The sequence below is a fragment of the Peromyscus eremicus genome, chromosome X, assembly GCF_949786415.1.
Source record: "Peromyscus eremicus chromosome X, PerEre_H2_v1, whole genome shotgun sequence".
In the NCBI taxonomy this organism is placed as follows: Eukaryota; Metazoa; Chordata; class Mammalia; order Rodentia; family Cricetidae; genus Peromyscus; species Peromyscus eremicus.
In genome coordinates this window covers 131,537,784-131,544,148 of record NC_081439.1, presented here as the reverse complement: position 1 = coordinate 131,544,148, position 6,365 = coordinate 131,537,784, and positions in this window count along the sequence as shown.

Below are 6,365 nucleotides of genomic sequence, written 5' to 3'. Positions count from 1 at the left end.
CCATCAGTTGCTGGATGATGCCTCTCTGATGACAATTGGGCCCCTAGGGATTTTTTAAAGCCAGATTTATAGAAAGTATGAATGTGCAGCATAGATGGAATTTTATTTTGTGTAATAAAAATGATGTGAATCAACAGAGGTCTCCATCTTTGCGCTATAGTTCACACTGCCCTTGGAGTTTTTGTGTCAAGACAATGTAGAACAAGAGTCCAGGGACATTCTACCCTATGGCACCCTTCTGATTCTTATCCTTTCAGAAAGTCTGACTTTGAATATAGGGGCAACAACAGCCTGCTGTGGGCTCCTTGCACCTCTTGTTGGTCTTGATTGGCATTCAGCACATGGCAGCCCCTTCCTCTCATGTGGTAAGTTGTCACCACTGGAAAGGACTCTGGTGCCTACAGGTATGCATATTGAGGTAATATGCTAGCACTTGCTCATGGAGCTTCAAGCAAGAGTTTCCCAACACTTGGGCCTCACTTGTTCCTGGCGAGCAAAGAGTGCTCACATACTAGGCACAGTTTGGCAAGGATTTCTTGACTTTACAAAGTGCATATGTTATCTATCCCTAGGGTGAGGAAGCCAAGAAAATGTTACAGCCTTCCTGGTAAGCTAGTCTCTCCCATTGGCCTGGTTTCCATATCCTAAAGTTCTCCTGTGAATGCTAATGATAAACTGATTATGGGTTCCCATTTCAGCTATTCTCACTGTAAACATTTTAAGACAAGCAGTTATGAAACAACATTTAGTGAGCCACTGCTGTGTACCAATTCCTTTGTCAGCTGGGGGATATAGCCACACAGCAACTTGCCTCACTTCCAGGAAGAAGACCCATGGGGCGGCAGTGAAAGGCACAAAAGAGGAAGAAGGTGGCTCTCCTGGGATAGGCTGGCTTCAATCCCCATAGGTCCAGTACGTGCCTGGGTCCTGGCTTCCTGAACACACAGGTGGCAGCTTCATTTATCTTTTCACTGAACACCTGCATGGGAATGGGCCCTGGCTAGAGGAAGTTCAGGTCTCAGAATGACAAATGACCAGCACAGAAATTTGATCTGGCAGGCATGTGGGACTGGATACTCCTGCACACTTTGTGACTCTGAGTTCTTCTTAATAACTTGCTTGAGTGTCTTGTTCATTACACAGCTGGTCAGATGACCTCTGGATTCTTCTGAATACAAAAGTGGCATCTTGGCACCATATCTGGTGTGGAGAGCGTCTCCAGGAGGCATGTGGAAGAGGGCCAGACTTCTAACATTCCTTCTAGGAGGGCTCACAGTGGTGGACCTGACAAAAATCCCCTAGGTCCTCTTGCCACCCATTCTGAGACACCATTGACCTGCTTTGGGAAGTACAGGTCACCCTTCCAAGCAAGCCAGGAAATGGGAGGGAGGAGTGTGCATCCACCTCTGTCAGCTGTTCTGCACCTCTGTCCACTCCTTGTAGGCCTCGGCTCCTTACAGGCCGTTTGAAGGATACTTGCTCTGTCACCCACTCTGCATCTTATACTTCCTCATCTTTTCCTTCTTAGCCTTTAACCTGAGTGAACGGTTGTGACACTGTACAAATGGATCTATCTCTGAGTCCCACTGTCCCAAGAGTGTGCCTTTTCCATTGTACCCACCCAGTGTGGCTGACATACCTGGAGGAGACCTGTGGCAGACCCAGGGCCTAGGGCAAGGGCTCTGAGCATGGAGTGAGGGCTGAAATCCAGCCTGTCCTTCTGCTGTCTGCTGATTCCAATTGTGTTGCCTGTCCCATTTTTAGCATTGACTGCCCTGTCTCCTGTGCTAACCATACTTGACCAGACTTTCAAGACAGATGTTCTACTCTTGGCTTCTTTTATCTTCCCCAATGGGCTTTTGAGCCCCCTGCTCCAGGCTTCCACTTCCAACGATGCTCCCTGGGCTCTCACATTTACTTGTTTCTTGGTGTGCTTAGGCAAGAAGCCAGGGCAAGTGCTCTATCACTGAATTACACCTCAGCCCTGTACCCATCTCAGACCTTTGAGCTCATCTGACTTACAAAAAGGTGTTCTCTCAGCTCTCAGAAGACTAGCAGTAGTGGATGATGGGACTGTTCAAACCATAAAGAAGGCCCTATCTGCCCATATCTACTTCAGTTTGCTCCACTCCCCTTCTCAGGGCCTCTGTAGAGCGTAGAATAGGAGAGACAGTAGATAAACCTCACCAGAGGTTAGGATAGGCACCCCCCAGAGTGCCCCCATACAGTGCATAGCACCTAGAAACCCGACTATTTCCTTTCCTGCTGATTATCAACAGTTCCTCTCTCTCCTTGGGACTCAGTTTCCACTTTGTAGATTGAGTTGGTTGTACCAGATAACCTGACTGTGACTGCTATTTTAGAATTCTCCCATGTGCTGCGTGCCTGTCACGCTGCTCAGGAGTGTTGCTGGCCTTACTTGGTGTTATTTGTGTGCTACCCTCTGGGCCTATCAGCTCAGTGCTTGTCACTTGGCCCGTGGAACAGTGAGGAGACGGTCTTCTTGTTTCTAGGCATCAGAAAAGTAAAGACATTGTTATACTGTGGGTCTTTTGGATTTGATTTTTTACTTCCTTTTATCAAGACTTTTGTAAACAAAATGATGTAGGTTAAAGAATTGCAACCTTCCATCTCCTTTATTTTAGGTTTAAAAGGTCAGCAATGACAGACCAAGATAAGCTATTCTAGAGCCTGAAGCTTCCAGGATCTTGTGGTGCAGAACATATCTTACAGCATAGTGATAAGTGGCTGAATCTTACTTAGCCCATGAACCCAATGGAATGAGGAGGAGGGCAACCAGGTCCTGGGAATTGCTTGGCCCTTTCTTCCTGACTATAGTGCATTGAGTTTTGTTTCTCAAAAGATCTGTCCATGTCCTCACCCTGAAATCTGTAAGGGTGGCCTTATTTAGAAAAGTCTTTTCACATTTGTAATCAAGCTAAGTGGGGCCACTATGGTGGGCTGTGATCCACAAACTACTGTCCTTGTAAGTGAAGAGACATAGGCAGATATGCACATGACAAGGCCACATAAAGACAGGCAGAGGTAGAGGGAAGGGTCTATCAGTCAAGTAATACCTAGATGGATAACACCAGAAAATAAAAGAAAGATCTGGAACACATTCTCAGGGACACATCCTCAGGGAACACATCCTCAGAGGGAGCTTGGCCTTGTTAATGTCTTGATTTTGGACTTTGGGCATCTAGAACTGGGAGAGGATACATTTCTCTTGTGTTTTTTTTTCCCTGACCAGTGTGAAGAAGTCTGCCAAAACAGCTCCAAGACATACAGACCTTCTCCTAATTCTCCAGGCTGCACTGCTGTGGTGTGTTCTTGCTCCCAGCCATTTGACTAAGGACAAATTCATGCTTTATGGGCAGCATCATGGCTTATCTCTTCATGTGGAGCCAGTTGTGTTGATAGGGAATCTGTCTTGTCTAGACTTCCTTAGTCTTATGACTCAAGCTGTGCTGCTTGCCTTTTTGCTGTGGAAGCAGAGTCTTAAGGGATCTTTGGAAACGTGTTACTTCTTTTTGGCTCTTGCCCTGGAAAATTGTCCTCTGGTGCTAACAAATATAAAAGGACATTTTGTACACCAGATAAATAGAAATACAATGAAGAGAGCCTGAGAGATGGTTCAGTGGTTGGGAGAAATTGCTACTCCTCCAGAGGACCAGAGTGAGGTACCCAACTGCCTGTAACTCCAGCTCCAGGGGATCCGATGCCCTCTTCTGGCCTCCACAGACATTGCACATGCATGCACATACACATAGGCACATCAATAGAAATAAATCCTAAGGAAAATAAAACAAATATCATGAAGAAAAGTTGAGGACAATATGCAGAGTGCTGTGGAGGGGACTCATAGTACTGTGACCATGGTGGTCATTTGTAAGGCCTAACCACAGAACTATCTATGGGGCTCTTCCTGGCCCAAAGAGGGTGCCACAGAGCATTGACATCTACACGCAGGCATTCAGAGGGATCTGGAGAGGGTAGGAAAGAGGCACTAAGAGTAAATGAATGTGAAATGTTGGGCTTTGTTTTTGTGGCTTTAGGACAAAGAGGAAGTCAATGATCAGAACTCAGGTACATTAGTGATGAGGACGTAAAATGTATAGATGCTCTAGAAAAGCAGTCTGATGGGGCCTTAAAAAGTTAAACATGAGCTGATGAGCTGGCTCAGTTGGTAAAGTTCTTGTCTTGCAAGAATGGGGACCTGAGTTTGATCTCCAGAATCCTTGCAAAAAAAAAAAAAAAGCTGGGTGCTTAAAATCCCAGTATTAAGAAAGCAGAGACAGAGGGATCATTGGGGTTTGTTGGTCAGCCAGACTAGCCTAATTGGTGAGCTCTAGGCCAATGAGAGACCCTGTCTCAGAAAACAGGGTGAACAGTACCTGAGGAATGATACTGGAAATTCTCCTTTGGTCTCTACCTTACACACACACACACACACACACACACACACACACACACACACACGTGAGGCCATTCACACCTATACATACATGAACACACATATGCATGCACACATTAAAACAATTACCATCAGATCCAGCAATCTCGTGGCTGGGTATATATCAATTCCCAAAGGAAAACAGGGCCTCAAGGAGCAATTTATGCACCCAGGTTCATAGTAGTATTATTCACAATGCCTAAAAAATGGGAGTAGTCCAAGCATTTGTGATTGTGTGGATAAACCCAGCATGTCTGTGCAAGCAATGGAGTATTATCCAGCTTTAAAAAGGAACAGAAGGCTGACATCTACTACAGCATGGATGGCTTTTCAGGACATGGTGCTCAGTGAAATGAGCCAGTTACAAAAGGACAAATACTTCTCTCATCCTACTTCTAGGAGAGGCCTTGTATGAGAATGCTGCAACCAGATTTGCTGACAGACAATAGAATAGGGGACTAGGGAGGAGGAGTGGAAAGTTGGTGGGAAATGACAGGAAGTTTAAGTTTGGAAAGGTGAAAAAGTTCTGAAGACAGAATTGCCACAGTTCTCCCATTGACCTATCGAAGGACACGGACCTGGACATTGACAGCAGGCTTTACCTGGTCAAATCAGTCAGTGGGAGGCCTCACAGGTGGGGGACCTCTTGCCTACAGAGCCAGTGTTTCTTCTTGTCATAGAACCCAGCAGGGCAGCAGTCCACAGGGGAGGCCATGCTTGTGGCTTCTCCTACCTTGGCTCAGTGGCATGCAGGTACCTTTGTTCGGTTCCACATGGAAAGTTACCAAATAATAAATCACACATGTGACCCCAGACCAAGATTGTAGGAGTCTTTCATTTTTTTTTTTTTTTTTTGGTTTTTCGAGACAGGGTTTCTCTGTGTAGCTTTGCGCCTTTCCTGGAACTCACTTTGGAGACCAGGCTGGCCTCGAACTCACAGAGATCCGCCTGCCTCTGCCTCCTGAGTGCTGGGATTAAAGGCATGCACCACCACCGCCCAGCTATATGCCTTTCATTTTTTTATACACAGAAATTTTGGTCTATTCTTTAAATTAAGAAATTCAACTATAGACTTTAATTTCTTATGCATCTGTGATGTTTCTTATTAAGATATTTTGTTCATTTTTATAACAAGCAGATAAAAATGTAAAACATATTTATGAACTGAACACAGTTGACCAAGCCATTCCATACAGTATAATGCTTTATAAAGAGAAGCTTCCGGTGAGATAGGTCTCTCGGTCTGAAGACTGTACAAGAACCAGAACAGATGATATCGGTTTCCAGGGCCTTTTCTGAACCCCACAGCTCAGCACAAAGGCAGCCTGGGTATCACACAGTCGACACTGACACCAGGCAACTTTACACAGCAGCATTGAGGGTTGGCTTTTTAATATATAGTGGTCATTTGCTCTATCTGTGTGTCTACAACAGAGGATGACAAGAAGCCCATGAGCATAGCTGGACACAGCTGACCAACTTCAACTGCAATACTCCACATTTTGATTTCTTGTCGAAGAACACAAAGACCCTCAGCCAGCCAAGTTGCCCTTTTGTTGTGGTGGTTTAAACAAGGACATCAGGGAACAATTTACAAATGGGAAACATTCTCAATATGCCCTTTAGAAAAAAAGGGATGGCTTTAAGTGATCTGTAGCTGGCGTTTTAAAGTGGAGTTTCTCTTGTAACTGAAATTCTTTTGCCCGAGATGTGACTATCCTGTTCAGGGGTGACATGGCATTGGTGTGACCAGTGAGGACAAAGCACATTTCCATTAGACTTTGTGTGGATGCCTGGGAGCTGAGACAAGCTTTCTGTGTGGTGGTGTGGGATGGGAGTGGGGCAAATGCAGCTCCTGAGGGTGCTTGTTCTTACCCTCCATCTCTCAGCTCACATCTGTCTCCTGCCA